Source organism: Zalophus californianus, chromosome 3, assembly GCF_009762305.2.
Source record: "Zalophus californianus isolate mZalCal1 chromosome 3, mZalCal1.pri.v2, whole genome shotgun sequence".
NCBI lineage: Eukaryota > Metazoa > Chordata > Mammalia > Carnivora > Otariidae > Zalophus > Zalophus californianus.
This window is the reverse complement of record NC_045597.1, coordinates 159,553,447-159,576,250: the sequence shown is the minus strand read 5'-3', so window position 1 is coordinate 159,576,250 and position 22,804 is coordinate 159,553,447. Positions and strand designations below refer to the sequence as shown.

The window sequence follows — 22,804 nt, the reverse complement described above, 5'->3', positions numbered from 1 at the left end:
TCCCTCTCTCTCGCTCTGTCTCTCTCTGTCAAATAAATAAATAAAATCTTAAAAAAACAAAACAAAAAACGTTTCCAAGCCTTCTTCCACCTTGGGCCCTTTCCAGTTACTATCCTACCAAGAGCAGCCACTATTCTGACTTCCAACACCATAAATTCATTTTGTCTTGTTTTGAATTTTAGGTAAGCAGGAACAAACAGTGTGTACCTTTCGGTATCTGACTTCTTTCACTCAACATTATGTTCATGAAATTCATCTATTGTGTTGTGCGTAGCAATCCTTTCTTTAATTTTTTGGCATGATTTCATTGCATGAATATCAAAATTTACTTAGCCATTCTACTGTTGATGGACACTTGATTTACTTTCAGTTTTTATCTGTTATACCTACAGGGAATATTTGTAGGTGGTTTTGGTGGGCATTTATATGCCTTACTGTTAGAGAGGAATTGCTGAGTCAAGGAGTATGTGTAATTTACATGTAATTTTCCCCTAGTAGGAACTGCCCTTTTCCAAAGTGATTGCACTGGACACCTCTACCAATCCCCACCGCACCCCCCCACCCGTAGATGAGAGTTCCCACTTTTTCCATATCCTGCCAATACTTGCCACTAGTAATGTCCTTCCTGAGAAATGAATTCAGTTACTTTTCTTCCATTTATAGAAGAGTTGGAGGGAGAGGAAAGAAGAGAAATTTTGTCCCCAGTTCCTTTTATATTTTTAGTTGCTCCTGAGACTCTTCAGGTCCATCCCCTACAGATTTTCCATTTGCCCTAGTATTGCCAGGTAGGTGACTACAGGAGTTTAATTGAGAAGTCTGAGAGGGCAGCTCCTGGAAGGCTCCCTGGCCACACACTTGCTAAAATGTTGCAGTTGAAGAGACTGTATTGCCTCTGAAGTCTGTAGGTGTTCAGCTGTGCTCTGTTGAGAAGCAAAGATTGCTGTCAGTCAATACCAAAGCTGACGTTCTGGGACAACTTGAGTGTTAAGAACCTGACTTGGATTCCAAGGAGAGATGCAAAGAGGATATCAGGAGGAGGGATGAGGAAGAAGAACACCATCAGCCCAACCTTGGGCCAAGAGCCAGTCTGTAGCCTCAACATTTTATCATTTATTTTTTCCTAGAATGTTCACTTGGCCTATAGAAGTAGGGTAAAACCAGAAAGAAAGCAAACTGTCAGAGAACTTAAGCTTGACATTGACATTTAAAACTCAGAGTTGATTTTCTTGAAAGCAAAACCTTTAGCTGTTACTAGACCCGAAATTAAGGTTGCACTCCAAACAGAAGCCAGTCGATCCAGTGTTCACCTGTCAGTAGCGACACAAGTTGATCAAAATCAGTAGTATTGAGGTGAGCACTCTGTAAAAATAATGTAATTTCTATCTCCAATATCTTATATATTTATAAACTTAATTAACTTACATTTAATAATATAAAATTATTTATTGAGACCGGACACTCTATCAATGTCAGTTGCAAAATACTCTCCTTAAATTCATTACCTCACGGGGTCCTGATAATATCCCTCTGGGAGAATTGCACTGTCCCCATTTTATGTATCAGGAAACTGAATTGCGGAGAAGTTAAAAACCTTGCCCTTCTATAAGTGACAGAACAGGGTTTCAAGAAGAAGTGTGTGGGACTTCAGGCTCTATTAGCCGCTAACCTTTACTGGCCCTGTCGCGCACTAGAGCAGGGTCTCATGTTGGAAAGATCTTGAAGTTGTGCCATTAGCCCCATGTTTATCCCCATCTCCCGCTCTCTGCCTCTAGCCCCCCTCCCTGTCTCTCTCTCCCTCTCCCTCTCTCTCTCTCTCTCTCTGTATGTGTCTATCTCTATTTCTGTGAGGATCTGTCCAGTCACCTCATTACTTGCCATGGAAGGTGCGCCCAGTACATTTGCTTCTCCTGGTAAATCTCCAACAGGGAAGGGCTTGCAAACATGTTTCCGTTTGAGCAGACTCTGCCGCAGCACCATCTGCCAGCCCGATAAAGACAATCCTCCTTTAATTAGGAATGTTGAAATGTTGGAAATCCAGGCCAACTTCTAACATTACAGAGAAAACTTAGGGTATAGAATCCTCGGAGGAGAAAACCGAGAGATGGGCCCGGATTTTCGGGAAAAACAGAGGACTTGCCTAAGTTCAGGAGAAATGGGACCTTGTACCCTGGCTTTAGGTGCCCTGTGCCCTCCAGAGTGGCCCCTGTGATCCTGGTACCAGGGCCAGACCCTCTGGGAAATATTTTCAGTTGTGTTCACATGTTTCTAGCTTGTTATTATTCCCACATGTATGTGGGGGTTTTTCTTTAATAAGGGCTTGGTCAAAACCTAGATCCATCTTTTTGGGTGTGCAGTTATTGATTAGATACTAACCATTTCCTTACCTCTCCCACCAGACTTAAATATTCCAGAAATGCACTTTACCCTGGAGAAGGTTTTACTTCAGGCCTGTGATGTCTTCTTGCTAAAAGGCAGAAATCAAAATTGGCTGTACCTAAGAACAACTGCATACCTGGTACAGATAATATGTTAATTTGGCATCCTTTAGGGACTTAAGATAATGTCATTTTCAGCCATTAAAAGAGAATGTTTACTTGAATGCAGTGTGTTCACTATAGCTAAATTGAACATTTTTTTCCTCAATATATTCAAGCCTTCTTGAAGAGACAATAATTTGGGACATTAAAATGATAGATACACTTTATTTCAGCTTTTAATATTCCTCAGTTGTTAAGTTTTTAAAATGTTGCTCCTAAATTTTACCCATCTTTTATTAATTTAGGGAGTAATGTTATCTACTATTATAACCATCTTATAGATGAAGTGTCTGTTTCTTTTAAAGATTTTTTTTAAAAGATTTTATTTATTTATTTGACAGAGAGAGATAGCAAGAGAAGGAACACAAGCAGGGGGAGTGGCAGAGGGAGAAGCAGGCTTCCTACGGAGCAGGGAGCCCGATGCGCGGCTCGATCCCAGGACCCCGGGATCATGACCCGCACCGAAGGCAGACACCTAACGACTGAGCCACCCAGGCGCCCCTAAAGATTTTTATAACATGATTTGATAGTAAATGTTACTCAATTCTAAAAAGATGTGTGTCTTGGAATTTGAAGATAAGGTTATATGCAGTGTTATAAAATTAGAAGGTAAATATATGGCAAGTTTTACCTTAGGGATATTCTGTAATATCTCAGCCCCTAGACAAAATGCTATAAAAGGAAATCTGACAAGAAGCTTAATATTTCAGCATTGCCACATACCATTATTGCTTAGTATAAGATTCAGTCATTCATGTCTGCTTAGCTAAAATCACTGAAGAGCTAGAAGTAGAACAACCATAATTAATTTCACTTTGACTATAATGCACTGTGTCACAAACACACTCAGAGACACTCTCTCCTGGATGGATTCAAAAATAGGAGGAATGAGAATATAGTCCTCAACAGATATAATGCAGGTAGTATTAAGTTTAACTAGTCAGAATGTTGACATAGAATTCTATTGATTTTTTATTTCCCACACACTGTAGCCACAAGTACAAATACCAGATCCTAATCCTAAAGGATTCAAATTCATGCTGAAAGAAATTCATGGTGAAAGAAAACACCCGTAATGGCATGTCTCCTTAAATTTGAGTCAGGGCTCAAATTTTGTTTTTATGAAAAGTGCTGTATTATACATAATGACCAACTAAGACCTTTGACCCTAATTACTTCTTGCTAATAACAGTATTCTGTTGTACCGGGTGGAATCCATAATTCACTGGCTTGTCAGTTGCAGGCATTGATAGGAAACCCTGTGAAGTCGTAAGCCAATTAGCCACCAGCACCTTACCTCCAGGTACCAGTTTGATACCCTTGTTCCCCAAATTAATCTGGCTTTCTAAAAAATTATTTCCTAGCTACAGCAAAACTTTGGCACACAAATATATCATAAACCCTAATCTGTACATCCTTCACAGCAGAAGTATCAGGGGAAAACATTATAGTACAGTCCATGCCATAGATGTCAAGTTTTTTATATGTGACTCTGGGTAATTAGCCCAAGTTATAAACTGTTTGTAAGGATGACAGCCAATCTTTGTATATCCAGTCAAAAATCAATCTTATTATAACTCATACCTTTCCCTGCTTCATTCTTTGTATCTCAGTCATCACAAACCCTGTCAATTTCACCACCCACATTTTTCTCTCCGAAATTTCTCCTTTCCATCTCCACAGCCTCTCTTTGAGGACCAACCTTTGTGGCAGTATCCAAACGCACCTCACAGTCTGCCTCCTAGACCTCGTCTGAGCTACAGCAACCATTCTAAACCACAAATCTGGTCATGCTAAACTCTTTGAACTACCTTGGCCAAGCAATAATGTTCACACCCTTACCTTTAATTTTCTAAAAAAGCAACTATTAGTACCCAACAGAAGAGTCCAGAGTGACAGAAAGTACAATTTCAGCACTGAGACCCTACAGGCAAAACTTACACTCCAGTTCACTCAATGAGCGCCCCAGTGCAGGTGGGAGATGGGAGACCTGCCTCTGTGTTTCCTTCACTTAAGGGTTTCTTTGTGCCTTTTTTGGGGGGTAGACATCTTATCACACTGAATGGGATGACAGTGTTTAAACGTATCTATTTCTTGTACAAAATGAATGCCTTTTTTTTTTTTTTTAATCTGGTACTCAGCAGGAGAAACGGCTTTCTCCTAAAGGTGGGAGGAAAGCCTGTCCAGGATGAATTTATGGTGAGCTGGCACATGGACACCATATGGTGCCTTCATAAAAGATTCCAAGGCTGATGACATTTTTGAGATTTTTTTGTCTTGCTCTCTGCCTTTCGGCCTTACCCACTTGTCTTTTGGCTAAGTTGAGATTCTAGTACAATGCTTTTGAGTTCCCTCCTCTTGCTTTGCCATTCCCTTCTAGCACTCACTGTCTAGCCTTTGTGAACTATTTTTAGTGCCCCGCGTGCATGTTCTTTTCATATTTCTGTTTTAGTCAATACAAAGCCTGGCATAAAGTAGATGTTTAATAAACATGTGAAAGTGTGGAGAAGACCAAGTTTAGCTCTCTTGCTATGTCAATAATTTTTACTTAGCATTATGATCATTATACGCTTGTGCAATTGTGACTAAAAAAAAAACCAAAAAACCCACTCATTTGGCACCAAAGCATAACTAATACAATTTGGGGAGAGATGCCCCTAATTTCTTCAGGAACCACGTGGAGGCCTCATGTGCCCAGAGTTCCTGACTGGTCTGAAGGACAACTGTAGTCCCGAAGAAAGGAGAATTTAGTATGGGGGCCTGCAGGAGTCCTTTTGTCGGGTACAAGTGATATTTCCCTGACTCTGTTCTTTGTTGTGAAGCTTTCTGCTCCCATATTAACACAAGCAGAAGCATCTCCATTTCAGAAATACAAGTGCAAACAAACAATCTGTCTGCATAACATTCCTTTAAAGTCAGATGAGTTTATTTAAAGCATGGTAGCCCTGGGAGGGAATGAAGACTGGCCAACCCTACCACAGAGCCTGCAGAAACCCCATGGCCTGGCTAACTTTCCACCAAAGACTGTGTCAAGGTTTGTGGGGGCAGGGTAACGTTTCAGACCAAATAACTCAGACAGAGGATTAAACACATTTCTATGCAACTGTGGCAGATTTGGGTTTTATTTTTACCCTACAGTCCTTAAATTACAATACCTCTTTTGATGTGGCATATGCACATTGTGTATTCTTAACTGCTTATTTAGATACATTTGGGACTTTCAGAAGCCTTTTTTTTCTTCATTGTAGATGCCAATAAATATGTCTTTATGGGGAAGGGGACAAACTATACTTTTATATTCCTGGTTTGGGGATCCTAATAAGGTTTTTAAAATGTATAACCTAATAATGAACCATGTCTATGACTGCATCATACCAAAAGGTTTTTATTTTCCTTAAAAGGAAAGATGCAGGATTTGCTAGTCTAAAAATGACCTGCCATAGTTTCCCGTCTGGAAATTCTGACTACCTTCATTGTCTGGTGTTTCCCTATTGTCTCCAAAAATGAAACTTACGGACAAGCCTCATTGAACGAGAGCAAGAGAGTCCTGGTTAAAGGACTTCCCTTAGCTAACTTCTTCCTCACCCACTATACCCTTGTCCCCTCTGTTCTTTGACTTGTACGTACCATATTATATTTTGTTTGACATCTTAGGCATTCCTAAGTTTTTGCCACTACAGTTATTCCTGAAAATGCTTTATAATGAGTGAATAGCCAGAAAGGACAGGGAAAGGTTCACCAAGATGAAGCAGGGTGCACAGCACCTTGGCACAGGGCACCTGTCCTGGACAGATGAAGGAAGCACCGAGCTCAGGAGAGCCTGGAATCCATCACACCCCCAACCAAGGGGACCTGACCTTTCTGGCTTCACACCAGGAGCCCTGTGCTCTGAAAGCCTACATCCTAATCATGTCTGCATCCATATGTGTTGTCTATAAGAGAACACAAATAAATGGGTAGGGGGATTGATGCCTACCGCTAGCCAGTGACCAAGGTGCCACCAGCTCGGAGTTCAGAATTCTGATCTTTGAGTTCATTGCCTAGTGCTTTTAGTTTCTCGTTCATTTGGATTCCTCCTGTCGTGGAGGCCGTTTAAGTTAATCAGTGACACTTTAATGACTTGGCATAATTTTAGCCCCTGGAGTCTTGTGTGTGAGGGCAGAGGAGGAAGATTGGAATTGTGGTTGGACTGTACTGCCAAGCATAGCATTTTCTATGTTATCCTGACCTTTTTCTGGAGTTCCTGAGACCCTAATTGAGTAATCCTATTAGTGGTGCATTTTAGGAGAAATACTGCAGAAGAACAAATACTGTTCCATAAACATGTAGAGTAAACTTCATATTATAGTAATCTATTGTCAATCATCATGCAAAAATGATCTATCTTGTTGACTTGGAAAACAAATCATTTGAAAGCCTTATTCTTTTCAATTTTTGTTATTTAGACTTCTCTATTTCATGAATTTTAGTCATCCTTTGGATCATGTCAAATTTGAGCTTTCTTATTAAAGAAAACTTACTGTCTTTTGGGGTTCTTTTTAACTGATCTTGTGCTCTCTTTCTGACTTTATAGTGATGATAGTGGTATCGGGTGGGGAGAGCTTCCTTCCGATCTTACTTGATTCAACTAATCCGCCAGCTCCTGAATAAGAGAGTAAATTTCTGTTGATCACTTTGGGAACTTAATTTGCCCTTTGTTCAAAACCCTTTCACATTTTCGGACAAGTTATATCTTAATCCTAGAATAAGTAGAAAATTTCAGGAAAATAAAATAGGGGAGTGTATGGATTTATGGAAACAGGAGAAATGCAATTTCCTAATTAACATTTGAGTGTATTGAATTCCAGAGGAGGAAAGTCTACTTTGAATATTATTGTGTAGACAGAATTATTATATGCAAATTGCTTAGTATATTTCTCTGTTTATATGCATGTATGTGTATGGAATCTGTGGGCCTTTTTGTGTGGGTGGATATGTGGTCAAATTATGTGGATGGGCTTGTTTGTTGGGAAGTATGGGGTGTATACAGGAAATTAGGAATTAGAAGCCCTTATGGTTTTACTTTAACAGAGGTAAGGATGGATTGGAGTGGCTTTCGTTTTTCATATGAAATCATTTAGGCTGGCATTATTCTCATAATATACATCAAACATAATTCGAACAGTTTTAAGAAATGAAATTCTCACAAAGAAGGTAAGCTTACCAAACTACAAAATTAGTAAGCATATTTTTAAAAATTGGAACTACCTGACTCAGTATGTAATCCTTTCATTTCTATCAAACTTACTTCCAGGTCATTGGAGAAACAACTCTTCCACTATACCTTGAGTTCTTGAAAAACAGTCTGAATGATTTAGCCCGTTTCAGACAAATAGTTATATAGCCATCTGCCTAGATATGCTTTAACCCTAAGCCAGTGAGTGTGGTAACAGTGGAGAGCTCCAAAGAGAGTGCAGTCTGCCGGAGCGTAGAACTGAAAAAGGACACCACCACCCACAGATGGGTCTGCCTCCCACATTGAAATCAACATGGCAAAGATGAGAGGAGCTGAGAAGTGTTTATTTCCTCAGCAAATCTCATATATTCATTCTGATGGGAACACATCCTTCAACAAACATTTACTGAGAGCCTACTATGTGCCAGACCCCGTTGTGGGTGCCAGAGAAGATTCTCAAGGGAGCCCCTCCCGGTCTGTAAGGATCGCCATATACACGGTACGTGCTACGGCCTCCCGGGCAGAAGCAGACTGCCTCCGCAGGGAAGGTGAGCCTCCAGGGAAGGTGACGTTTGGGCTGGGTCCTGAAGGATGAGTAGGAGTTTCCAAGCGGAGTACGAGGAGGGCGTTCCTGGCAGCAAGATCAATGCAGGAGAGGAGTACAAAATACATGGCATGTTTGGGGAAGGGCAGGCCCTGTCATGTGGGTGGAGTCCAAGGCCAGGTAAATAAGAAACACTTTCTGGCTCTTACCAGAGGGGTCACGGGCTCAGCTGGCAAACTCTCTCTCTCTTTTTTTTTTCTTTTTGGCCCATACAGTGTTTTAAAAATATTTTGAATTAGTTGCCAAGATTTAAAAATTGGAAGATTTCTCATAAAATTCCAGATTTCTGGCTTCTCTTGAAAAAAAAAATCAGAAGATCTGGCAACACAGGGCCCACATTCCCACATGGCAACCAACGAGACTGGAGCTGGGTAGCAGCTCCTGTGCCCCCTCCCTCTTGGAAAGCGGCATGTGCTCGCCAGCTCGCCCCAGTCCCCACCCTGCTGTCTTCTCTCCACGCCATGTGCTGGCCGCCGTCGAACCTGCTGGAAAATGGTGAACAAAACCAGCCATGATTCTGCTGGCGTGGAGCAAACAGAGCAGAAGACTTCCTGGAGAACAGTGAGAGGAAGGGCCTTGCACGTCTTCCTGCGGAATTAGGGTTTCGTTGTTAGGCCTAGTATTCTGAAGGCAGAGATGTGATTAAATTTGTCCTTCAGAACTCTGACGACAGAATGAAAGATGACGTAGAGAGAGCGCAGGGCAAGAAAATAAGTAAAAGGCCACACGGCGACCAAGAGAAGCCCAAACTAGGCAATGACGTCCTAGACTTAGTGCCATGACCCTGAAAAAGCCATCACCAAACTTCGAACCCTTGAAGTGTTTTTCCAAAGAGCGATCTCATACGACTTCAAATATAGTAAAATATCAATTTATGTGTTTTAAATATTGGTATATAGAAGGAAAAAAGAAGCTTCCTCAGAGTAACCCAGTAAAGAAAGGACAGCCTTGGAATGTTCTGTGCAGAGTAGCAAGTATTAAGCCTCTAGTGTCTAGGCAGCCGCACAGGGCGGTTCCTGTCAGTTCATAATTCACAACATACTGTGATCCAGCCCTGCATGGAGGAACTTATGTGTTAGACCATATTGACCCAATAGTGAAGGCAAGTTTAAAAATAATGGATATATGTCTTGTCTTTGTTCGAGGCTTCCCTTGACAAGAGAATATAAATTTCTTAAATTAACTCCTTATTTAGAGGCCAGAATTCCGCTCACCTCACAGACTCTTTAGAACACGAGTAATTAAATTCAAATGTGCTCAGGTTCGGTCATATTCTGTGGACCAAGGTTTTGCTCTCTTAGGAGTCCGTCTATTCGCCTCTACCTGGAGTTGTCCTTTTATCACTTTCTTCATTATGTCCTTTTTCTCAGACTTCTCTCGAGCAGGGGAGGGGAAGAGCAAAGTTAGGAAGGAGCAAGGAAGATCATGATGCCAGTGGATCTCCTACTTTGCAAACTGTGAAGTTTTACACAAATGTACAGTTGTGTAATTAAAAGGAAAAACAGATTGCTGAAGGTCTTCTTATAATAACTAAAAATTCTTCAAATCCCTAATGTTTATACTCCAAGGAATTCATTGTCAAATAAAGCTGCTCGTAAATGCCTAAATCCTCCATCCATACTGCCAAGCATTTCTGTCCTTTTCACAGTCTGCAACTTGCTTCTGTCTTTCCTGTCAGGGACTGCTACTCAGATATACACAGAGAGAAGTTCTCTGTCTTCTGGACAGGTGCATGGATCCACCGCGGATGCATGAGGTCTCAGGATGCACAGCTGCCCTGAGCTGGGGAGGAAAAACGCCTTCTAAGCTGCCTTCTGACATTGTCAACGCTCTGGGTGTTCTTTCACTAAGATAGTAAATGCTTAAAGCTTTTTATTGCTGAACAGATATTAGATCAACAGTCCTCGACTGACATAATGAACAATAGGATATGTTGCAAGTCAGTGATCTCATTCTTTTTCTAAGCTCTTGTGCAAAAACCGTTACATGAAATTCTTCAGAGTTGAAGCCTAGATCATGATGACAACAAATGCTTCCTCTGTGCCAACACTGACCTCAGTAATATGCCTGCATCAATTACTTGACCTCACAGCAACCCTATCAGGTGGGTGCTAGTACTGCCATTATCCCCATTTAGCAGATGAGAAAACTGAGGCACAAGGAATTTTAAGTTGTACTCCCCAAATCTCATAGCTGGGAGAGCTGGGGTTTAAATTCTTGCAGTTTGGCACTAAGTCTAGACTCAAAGACCATACTTCACTTTCAGGCTGTATAGATGGGTCTGCTTAAACATCCGAGGATATTGATGATGCACAAATGTGAACCCCCACCAGTCCCCCGAATCTCACCATTTTCCTTAATCCAGAGACAATTTCAAGGCCCCTAACATCTGTCATGTAAAGCTAAGATGCAAGAGAGCCAAATTTTTATAAAAATACAAAATAAAAAATGTTCACCTAATATATCTGGCATTGACGCATCTGGCACAATGGGAAATAGCTTTGCAACTCGTTTTACTAAATGTAAAAGATTATGATGATTAACTTCCTCTTCATTATGCCATGGTCAGAATAAGTGTTCAATAGGTATTTGCTGGATTTTTTTCAGAGTCAGGAAATAAAGGAGATTATCCCAAACTAGAGCAAAGTTGAGCATAGCTTCACAGAGAGCGATTATCGTACAGAAGAACCTAGTGGCGTTCTCAACCTAATTATTTGTTTTCATTTATCTTTTCCCCCCTGAAGCCAGCATGTATTTTCCTTATTCTTAATATAGTGTCTTGAAATTTACATATTCAACTTTATAGTTTTATTCAGAATTAAAATACTTTCTTTTTAAACTTAAGTACTCAAACACAGGATTGGTAAATCAATTAAGAACAAAATTTAAGAAAAATGACCAGTTGACTTTCAATGAATACCTGCAGTAATAAAGATTCATTAGTGAAAAGAAAAATACTACTTAAAATGAGAGCACATATTTAATTTTTGTCTCTGATAAATGATAATGCCCTCTAATATATGCCAAAATAAATACATTTTCTTTAAAGAGAAATCTGAGATGAGATACCATAAATGCTCCAAATATTAATTCTGGATGGCATTAAGACTATCAGTGATTCAAATGACTTTGTGGAAGCAGTAAAGTATAGTGAAAAAGCAAGGGTTTGGAGCTGCCAGGTTGGGAAACACATAGAAATTTGGGGAAAGTGACACACCCAGCATGAAGTTTCCACACTCTTTCCCCATACCTTGTTCTATACATCTCTTCCATCTGGTTGTTCCTGAGTTTTATCCTTTTGTAATAAACCAGTAATCTAGTGATGATGATGGTGAAAAAGAAGAAGGAAGTGGGGGAGAGGAGAGAAGAAAGAGGGGGAAGAGGGGGAAGGGGGAGATAGAAGGAAAGTCAGGATGAAAGGAAGGAAGGAAGGATGGATGTGAGGGAGGGAGGGAGGAAGGGAGAAAAAAAGAAAAGACAAGGGTTTAAAATTCAGATACCTAATCAATTACTCAGTTTTTTTATATGACAAATGAGAATAACGAAGCCTACTTCACAGAAATGCTTTGGGACTGAAGACACTACAGTGTACTAAGAAGTCACTGAGTAGAGATGATGATGATGATGATGATGATGATGATCCTTTTGAACTATCTGAGAAGCGTTTCATTCTGTTTCTAATATGAAATCATTAATTGTGTTAAACCACTCACTAAAAATGAGTATTCTGTCTTTGGCTGCCCATTAGGATCATCTAGGAAACTTTAAAACACACTAATACCAGGGTTTCCCCTTCAGAAATTCTGGATTATTTGGTTGGGTATTTGGGATTTTAAAAAGTTCTTCAGGTTATTCTAATGTGCAGTCAAGATTGGGAATCAGTGTTCTAAAATAATTCAATGAAAAATCAACGTACAGAAATAAGTTGCATTTCTATATACTAATAACAAAATATCCAAAAAAGAAATAAAGAAAACAATGCCATTTATAATGGCATAAAAACATAAAATACTTAGGAATAAATTTAACTGTTGAGATGCAAGATCTGTGCACTGAAAACTATAAAATATTGATGAGAGAAATTGAGTAAGCCACAGATAAATGGAAAGACATCCTGTGTTTATGGATTGGAAGAATCAATATTGTTAAGGTGTTTGTACTACCCAAAGACATCTGTAGATTCAATACAGTCTCTATCAATATTCCAACGACATTTTTCACAGAAAGAGAAAATACAATCCTAGAATTTGTATGGAACCATAAAAGACCCCAAATATACAAAGCAATCCTGAGAAAGAAGAGCAAAGCTGGAGTATCATACTTGCGGATTTCAAAATGTATTACAAAGCTACAGTAACCAAAATGGTATGGTATTGGCATAAAAACAGAAACATAGACCAATGGAACAGATTAAAGAGCCCAGAAGTAAACCCTTGCATATACAGTAACTAGTGTTTGACAAACGAGCCAAGATACTCAATGGGGGAAAGGATAATTTCTTCAATAAATGATGCTGGAAAAACTGGATAGCCACAAGCAGAAAGTGAAATTGAATTGAATTGTCTTACACAACTCACAAAAAATAAACTCAAAATAGATTAAAGACTTAAACATAAGACCTGAAACTATAAAACTCCTAGAAGAAAACACAGGGGAAAACTCTGTGACATCGGTCTTAGCAGCAATGTCCTGCATAAGACACCAAAGCACAAGCAACAAAAGCAAAAATAAATAAGTGGGACCATATCAAACTAAAAAACTGCACAACAAACAAAATGATCAAAATGAAAAGGCAACCTATGGAATGGGAGAAAATATTTGTAAGCCATTTATGTATCTGACAAGAGGTTAATACCCAAAAATATACGTGGAACTCATACAATTCAACGACAACAAAACAAACAAACCGATTAAAAAATGGGCAGAAGTCCTGAACAGACATTTTTCCAGAGAAAACCCATAAAGGGCCAACAGGTATATGAAAAGGTGCTCATCAAGGAAATGCAAACCAAAACCACAAAGAGCTATCACCTCCCACCTGTTAGAATGGCTGTTATCAAAAAGACAAGAGGAAACAAGTGTTGGCAAGGATGTGGAGAAAAGGGGAGCCTTGTGCACCATTGCCTGGAGTGTAAATTGGCGCAACCACTGTGGAAAACAGTATGGAAGTCCCTGAAAATATTAAAAATCACGTTATCCAGCAAACCCACATTTGACATATATCCAAAAGAAATGAAATCAAGATCTTGAAGAGATGTATGTACCCCTCTGTTCACTGCAGCATTATTTACAATAGCCAAGATCTAGACCCAACCTACATGTCCATCTACAGATGAATGGATAAGGAATATGTGATACACACACACACACACACACACACACACACAATGGCGTATTATTCAGCTATGAGAAAGAAGAAAATTCTACCATTTGTGACAACATGGATGGACCTTGAGGACATTATACTAAGTGAAATCATCAGACAAAGAAAGACAAATACTGTATCATCTCACATATATCTGGAATTGAAAAAAGCCAAACTCATAATTGACAGAAAGTAGTATGATGGTTGCCAGGGGCTAGGGGGTGGGAGAAATGAAAGATGTCAAAGGATACAAATTTCCATTTATAAGATGAATAAATTCTGGAGATCTGATGTACAGCATGATGAGTATAGTTTGTATACTTGAAAGTTGTTAAGAGGGTCAATCTTAAATGTTCTCACAGCACACAAAAAGATAATTATGTAAGATGGCTGAAATGTTAAGTAATCCTATTGTGGTAATCATTTTGCCATATAGACATACCAAATCTTCACATTGTACACCTTAAATTTACACACGGTCATGTCAATTATATTTCAACAAAATACAATAAAATGGCTCACGATAGACATTCTTGTACAACATGAAGTACTGCCATAAATATTCTAGTGACATTGGGACTTCTGGTTTAAGATAGTATCAGCCTAAGCAGCCTCTGGTTCACAGTCTGCCAACTGTCCATTTAAAATACTCATTAGGATGCCAAAAATTATGAAAACTCACATTACAAAGGAAAATAAACACAAAAGTTTGTCACATGCCAGAATCTTCATGGAATTTCCACAAATAAGAGTGCTGGGAGGCAAAATTCACAAGCACAGTGGCATTCTGACTCTGTACAGCTTGAATCAGAGTGACCCCTTTGGTTGATGAGTAGATAAAGGATGCTATCGCTGATCCCTCTTTGGTGATGCAGAAGCTAGTTCAACCAGAAAATGAGGCAGAGACTATATCCCAACAACCAAACGTTTCCCTTAAAAGACCAAAGCTAAGTTTTACCTCCCTTCCCTCATCAGGAAATCTCCTTCTACATCTATTCAGAGACTGTTACAGGGATTTGGAGAGAAGGGAAGTGATCAGGTGCATTACTTCCTGAGATAATGCCTTTAGATGAAGTATACCAGCAGGGTCAGCAATGGTACACGTTCTAAGACTGTACTGTCCAGTATGATGACTTCTAGTCAAATATGACTATTTAGATTTAAATTAATTAAAATTAGGCAAAATTAAAACTTCAGTTCCTCAGTCATTTTAGCCATATTTTCAAATACCCAATGCTAAGATGTGGCTAGTAGCTATTGTGCTCAACAGTGCAGAGTATAAGCCATTCCCATCATCAGAAGTAGTTCTATTGGACAGTGCTGCTTTAACATAAAATTCTTCTTCAATAAAATGTGAAATATTTCAGGGAATAGTAACAATACCTATTGCATAAGATTCTTAAAGCCTACCAATCAAAGACCACCAGGAACATATCCAAAACCAATGTTTGTTTAGTTTGGTGCATAAGGAAGAAGGTACTCCAGGGGAACCCTGGCATATTTCAAGAGGGAGTGGTTTAAAAGGGTGCTTATAGCAGTTGGGAGGTTAGATTAATCAAACAATGGCCTTGACAGGGCAAGTTGCTGGAACAATCCATGGTCTTTAAAAGTGAGTCTGTGCAGTAACTGCTAGATCACCATCCATGGTCTTATCTCAGAACATATGGGGCCGAATGAGCTCATGTTATGGAAGTTTGAGACCAGATATTCTATGACGCCTAAGATGGTTAGGCTTGATACAGTTTATCTGTTTTGCGTTTTTGAAAGTTGTGCCTTCTGTTTCGATTCTCAGTATCTCCTTCCTTCCACTGCAGCCTAATTACCAGTATGGACATTTTTTTACTTTCTTGGTGATAGATTATTTTCTTTGGGGAGTATGATCAATTTAGTTCTGCACCTTTGTTGAAAGCATAGTTCCTAACAAATTCTTAGTTACCAGATGAATAAGTTCTGAGGATTTTTTAATGTACAGTGTGGTGACTATAGTTAATAATACTGTATTGAAATTTGTTGGGAGTAAGAGAGTGGATCTTAAGCATTCTCACCAAAAAAAAAAAAAAAAAGTAATTATGTGGAGTGATGGATGTGTTAATTAACTTGACTGTGGCAATCATTTCACAATGTATATGTGAAATGTATATGTATATCAAATCATCACATTGTACATTTTGAATATATACAACTTTGTCAATTATATCTCAATTATATCTCAGTTTTTAAAAAAGAAAAGTATAGTTTGAATCTATTTAAAAGGATTGAATATTTATATATTACAAATATTGAATATTTGTAATGGTAAATGTTTTGATAACTATAGGCATTATACCTTCTGGCTATTTGGGGGGATGATTATTGATTGAATCTGCTAGTATGATCGTGAGTGTTTAAGATTCTGGAGATTATGCATTTAGCAACTATAACAGAGACAAACAAGGACACTAGGATTATTATTAATGGTTGAGACATATCCTAAAGGTCCCACAAACTATTTGAATCTTCCTTATATACCTGTGTTTTTTATTTCCTCTTTAATTTGGATATGGGTTATTGAGCTTTACCAGAGTCTGAAGAACTGGTTCAGTATTTGGAAATTATCAAAGATGAGAGCATTGGCATGAATGAGGGACAGAGGTGTCCACTAATAACTCAGAAATGAGAAGCAGTAAGAGAGAATGAGATGGAGGATAAGGAACAGATGTGGAAAGAACCACAAGACTAGTGGCTTCAGGCATCTGGTTTTCCTGGAGAGAGATGTCATGAACCCATCTACCTGCTTTATGTGGTCACCCGCTTGTTCCCAGGATCATGAGGTAGCTAGCTATTCCCATGAACCATCTGGAGATTCTACAGAGAACTTCAGTTCTATGTTTCCATGAAGTATTGTTTTCCAAACATTTTAATGTTGAAGAATGGATGATGTTTTATCTGGAAGACGTGGACCATTGGAGTCTTACTGCTATGTTAGATGTTAACAGTGTGAGATAAGGTCTTTTCTGATGGGATTTAAGTGAAGTCTTTATTTGATGGTGCTTCCAAATATGTCTGATCACTGAGTCTGTTGTCATGCTGAAGTGGATTAGGTGGCTGGCAAGGAAGGCTGTTCTTATCTTTTGGTGATAAGAATGAACATATCGTGATAATTCCGTACGTTACAGTACTGTATTTGAATGAAGGACTGTAGAATTCTCTTTTGAAGTAACATACAAAATTAACCTATAGGGATCGAATCAGTGATTGTCCTAGGAAAAAGAACATATTATCAACAGTTAGGACAGTGATAAATATCCAGGCTTTTAATTTATCAAATAATATGTTCTATGAAAGTAACCAATTGACATCTCATATATAAACCTTGCAAAATCTTTGTGTATACTGTCACTGTATCTTACATGAGTATGTTTTCTTTAACAAAATACACAATACACAGAGTACACAATAATCAATACATATTTATATTTATATGTAATTAACATAGAAATGCTGAACTTCTCTTTGAATTTGTCAGCTTAAAAAAATATATCTTAACCTTAATAAAGAAAAGATTTCAATAGTTTCAGTTAATTAAAATTAAAATTGGCCAACAAATCGAGTTATGCCTAGTGCCCTTTCCTTCATAAAGTAAAGGAGCGAATCTTTGTTACCTCTATCCACTTAGGAGACTCAAAGGTATTTTGGGGTAAGAGCTATCATAAACGTTTTTATTATTCTAAATTGGGTGTCTAAATTTGAGGAAGACAAAATCGAGGAAAGGTGTGTTGGGGCAAGATACGCTTAAGGCCAGAAACAGTTACAAGGAGTAGGTTCAAAACAGCAGTGAAGGCCGTCCTTCAGAACTTCACCTTTTCCAAAAGTAAAACCTTTTAAAATCATTTAAAAGTATGTCAAAGCCAAACAGAATTAACAGAATAATTTTGTGATTTGGACACAGAAGAATTTAGAAATTTTAACAGGAAACCCATTCTAGTTCACTCTTAAGAATGTCATGCATGGGGTCCCTGGGTAGCATATTGGTTCCCGCTCAGGTTGTGATCTCAGGGTGGTGAAATTGAGCCCCGTGTTGGGCTCCACGCTCAGCGGGGAGTCAGCTTGAGATTCTCTCCCCCTCTCCCTCTGCCCCTCCAGCTCCTGCTCTCTCTCTCTCTCTCAAATAAATAAATAAGTCTTTTTAAAAAAAAGTCATCCATGAACAATTTGCTGATAAAGATCTAAGTCTTTTTCTCTTTTGAATAAACCCATCAATTTAAAGAACTTGGTCAAAATTTTTAGCAGTTTTTTCACCTCCTTATTTGTAGATATTATAATCCCAAGATAATAAAGTTTACTTTTCAGGAGGGATTTTCTCCATTTATAAAATATGCTAATATTTGTCTTCTACTATCATTTTTTATTTTGACCAATTTTTTTTTTACTTGAAGACAAAATTATCCTTTTTTTGTATAGTAAACCAAAATATATTCTTTACTATGCAAAACCATACTTTAAAAATTATATTAAAAATATTTGTTTTTGAAAAGAAGATAATAGGAAGAGAAAAATGAAGGGGGGGAAATCGGAGGGGGAGACAACCCATGAGAGACTATGGACTCTGAGAACCAAACTGAGGGTTCTAGAGGGGAGGGGGTGGGGGGATGGGCTAGCCTGGTGACGGGTATTAAGGAGGGCATGTATTGAATGGAGCACTGGGTGTTATATGCAAACAATGAATCATGGAACACTATATCAAAAACAAATGATGTAATGTATGATGACTAACATAACATAACAAAATAAAATTTAAAAAAATAAAAAATATTTTTTAAAAAAATGAACACAGACATTAACATAAACCAAAGACATTTATACATCCTTTTAATGTGTTAAAGAACTACTCTATATTAAATATTATCATAATGGGGCACCTAGATGGCTAAGTTGGTTAAGCATCTGACTATCTGACTCTTGATTTCAGCTCAGGTCATGAACTCAGGATTGTGAGATGGAGCCCCACATCAGGCTCTGGACTGTGGGTGGAGCCTGCTTGAGATTCTCTCTCTCCCTCTGCCCCTCCCTTCCCCCCTCCCTCTGTCTCTCACTTTCTCTCTCTCTCTCTAATAATAAAAAATTTTTTTTCAAGATTATCTCTCTCCCCCTCTTGCTGCCCCTCCCTCTCTCTAAAAATGTTTTAAAATAATTAAAAATAATAAAATAAATAATATCATAAATCTATTCAAATTATGTGTTCAAGTATCCAAAGATAATTTTTCAGTTAACTCAAAATAATATATATAGTATTTTAAACTGAGGGTCCTGATAAATCTTATAGTTTGTACTTTACATAAATGTATCTCTTTTCATAAAGACATTTTGATACAATTTACTTAAACGTATAAATTTCAATTTTTATAATTTTATAGGACTGGCTAGCAAAACCAATAAAGGAAATTTAAGAAATTCAAATTGGTCTTTTATAAGAAAAATAAAGACTAGCATAAACTAGAATGCTTTGCTGACTTTGTTTTTAATGTGGTGGTAAAATCAGGGGCAGAACATGAGCAGTTTTAGCCTGGAATTATTAAATTAGCTATTTGTCCAAGGAATCATTTCAGTAGGAATGTTACACGAAATTTTTGCAAATATAATTTACAAATGTGTGTTTTTATAAACCAAACTTTTAAATACTATAGATCATATTTAAAAGCTCTTGACATTTTTTTTTTTCCTTCTTATAACCCAGTAACTAAGGCCACGCAGTCTTGGATTTTTTTTTTTTTTTCAAAAGGTAATTATGTCAGTGTTGTTTTTAAAAGTCAATTGAAGCAAGAGCTTGTTCCATTAAACCTAATTTCTGATATCTTTTTCCTTGTGGTTAGATCTAGCTATGTGAACTAGATATTTCTAAAGTGACACACAATGACAACTCTTTAAAATTAATTAATTTCTAAAGTTTCCAAAGAGAGGGGGTAGGTGGAAAGTAAATGAGAAGAAACCAGCTGCAGACAAATATAGGCGTTACAATGATAGGTCGAGTGAGAGAGAGTCCGAGGGGTTGTTAAAAACCCCCATCACCTAAGTAATGTCCTAACTCCAGGGTACAAGTGTAATTACTGTGGTAGAACTTCTCGTTGGAAGTGGGTCTCTTAAAAAGGTTTGCTTCTGGGGTGCCTGGGTGGCTCAGTCGGTTAAGCATCTGCCTTTGGCTCAGGTCATGATCCCAGGTCCTGGAATGGCATCCTGCTCCTCACTCAGTGGCGAGCCTGCTTCTCCCACTGCCTGCAGCACCCCCTGCTTGTGCTCTGTCTCTCTCTCTCTCTGACCAATAAAGTCTTTAAAAAAAAAAAAAGTTTTCTTCTGTCTTATCATTAGAGAATTCTTCTTGTTGGTTTAAGGGGTTCATTGGAAATTGGACGCTGCAGTCTTGCTTGGAGCCTCTTCATTGTCCCACAGAGCCTTCTAGTCCTTTTTTTTTTTTAATTTTTGGTAGAGTTCAGGGAGGGCTAGAGTGAATGTGACCGTGATAAGCCTGAACTTTTAAGTAAACTTTTCCTTTAAAATTCTGGTTATTGGCAAATCTTTTAGGGAGGCAATTTTAGAATCCAAATTGCATTTGGAAGTTTTCCTATGTCAATTAAAATATAAAGACTAAAGGATAGTTAAGATTTTGTTTCCTTTTCTGTTCATGTTCAAAGTTCTCCAAAATGGCCACTGTTAATTTCAAATTGTCCTTGATTAAATCATGCCATTTTGAAAGTTGCACTTGAATTAAAAGTATAATTCAAAAAATATTTAAAAATTAGATGTTTGACCCAGAGACACCATAGCTTTAGATTAAGACCACCCCATGGGCACTGCAAGAGTCAGTAAGAATGGCGTTTCTATAGTCTCAGGTTTCTGAAATATGAAAAAAGGCCGACCGTCACTAAGGTGGGACTGACAAACCTGTAGCTCTAGGCAGATGAATAAAATAGTTCTCAGGGAGCACAAAGACAAGACTAAATACTTTAATAAGGTTTTAAAGGATGACTCCAGGCAAAGTTAATTCAAAGGGCACCAACCTGAAGAGAACTTCTAAACTCCTCAGCCTTTGGAACCATCTCAAATATGAATCCACAGGGCCTATGTTTGTGGTGACTGCTGGGCCTTATTTGTCTGGCCCAATCCTAATAAATCAAAGACCTTTCTTTCTGGATAGTTAAAAAAGATCCATTCAGGAAAAAGCAGAGGCCAGAGATCAAATTTCTGCTCAGGAATATTGACGTTGGAGATTTGCCACATAGGTTTATACTCTAAATATCCAATATTTGGATTGCAATGTGACAACAGAGGAGAAATCTATTTGGTCAAAGAGTGAGTTATATCCATAAATGGATATAAAAATCAAAGTCTCCACATTTTGCTTTTTAGGCTTCCTGAATAGCAGCTATTATGTCTTCTTGTTTTGGATTTGTCTTTTAGTCTTGGGTGGTGTAAGATTCATTGTGCTTGACATAAGGGGAAAAAAAGAATTGGAGTGAATCTTAGTACTTCAACGTAAAGATTTGTGGAATAATTATTTTTAGAATCTGAGTGCCATTAAAATTTACTCTTCGGGGGCATCTGTGTGGCACAGTAGCTTAAGCATCTGACTCTCGGTTTTGGATCAGGTCATGATCTCAGGGTCATAAGATCCAGCCCCATGTTGGGCTCCAGGCTCAGTATGGAGTCTGCTTGAGATTCTTTCTCCCTCTCCCTCTGCCCCTCCTGTTCTCTCTAAAAAAAAAATAAATCTTAAAAAGAATGAAAGAAAGAAAGAAGGAAGGAAAGAAGGAAGGAAGGAAGGAAGGAAGGAAGGAAGGAAGGAAAGAAGGAAGGAAGGAAGGAAGGAAGGAGGGAAGAAAGGAAGGAAGGAAGGAGGGAAGGAAGGGAAGGAAGGAAGGAAGGAAGAAAAAGAAAAGAAAGAAGGAAAGAAAGAAAAGTTTTCTCTTGGAAGAGCTGTTTTTATGTGTCTGTGATCTACTTGGACTCTGGGCAGCATGAGCTTGCCTCTGACTCACATGCCGGACACCACTGGCTTCCCAGGGTAGGAATGGGAAGGCCAACTTAAATCCTCTCCTAACAAGCCACAAACAGCAGCCACTGCCTTTGCCACTGACATGTTTTAAGTCTGAGTGGCATTCTATGAGAGCAGAGTGTTTGGCATCTTTGACCAACCTACTTTAGATGGCAGACCAGCGCCCCCTCTGCACTGCTACATGAGGGGCAGGCCCAGGGATTCCAGTCCTCCCTCATTTCCCCTTCACTCGCTATGACCTTGAAGCTACCAACAGGAAGAGAAAATAGCCATCTGCTCTCATTAAGCCCCCACTGAGTAACTGGGTTTCCCAGTTTCCCAGCCTGGCTAGGCAAATTCTTCACTTGGCTTCTTGGGATGTTTAACTGGCAAGAATGAGACCAGCTGCTTACATGGCTATTAATTTTCTGCGAAGGAGGAAAGAGAGACAGTCGATTAGGAGGAGTTTTACTAACCTGTCACAGAAGCTCTTAGGGGCAAAGAGAGAAATGGAACTGTCAAAAACCAAAGAGCATATCTTGCTCTGAAACCAGTGGCTCCCACAGCAGTCGCCACGGTGGCCCCTGTCCCGTGTACAGAAGGTGTGGAGACCTACACTGGAGGTTAATCCTGGCTGTTCTCCTCTGTGCCACGAAGGAGGGAACACGGTCTTGTCATGGTGGCTGGACGATAGGCTGTGGAGTCAGGGAGCTTGAACTTGGAGCCATCTCCACCTTCTAGGATTTTAGATTAAGAACTTGATCTTAAAGCCTCCATTTCCCCATCTATAAAATGGGGATAAAAATAGTGCCAAATTCATAGATGCCGTCTACGACAATAATGAAGCAATCCATGTTTCCATCCCTTGCATATAGAAAGTGTTTGTCAAAAGTGTTTAGGCTTTCCAGACCAGATGGTCTCTGTTGCAACTCCCACCTCTGCCCTGGTACTGTGAAAACAGCCATCTGTAATACATAAAAGGCATGGGTGTGGCTATGTTCTAAGAAAACCTTATTTATAAAATTACCACTGGCCAGATTTGACTGTGGGCTCTAGTTTACAGACTCCTAGTCTAGGT

General features: G+C 38.8%; 1 protein-coding gene across 1 annotated transcript in view; it reads left to right on the top strand.

Annotated features, from left to right (window-relative positions):
* Window positions 1–10,344: 10,344 nt before the first annotated feature.
* Window positions 10,345–22,804, top strand: part of SATB2 (SATB homeobox 2) — a 252,372-nt gene continuing 239,912 nt past the window's right edge. Inside the window, exon 1 of the mRNA XM_027591193.2 lies at window positions 10,345–10,460. The gene's annotated coding sequence lies outside the window, so the exon portion shown is untranslated. The remainder of the gene's footprint in view (window positions 10,461–22,804) is intronic.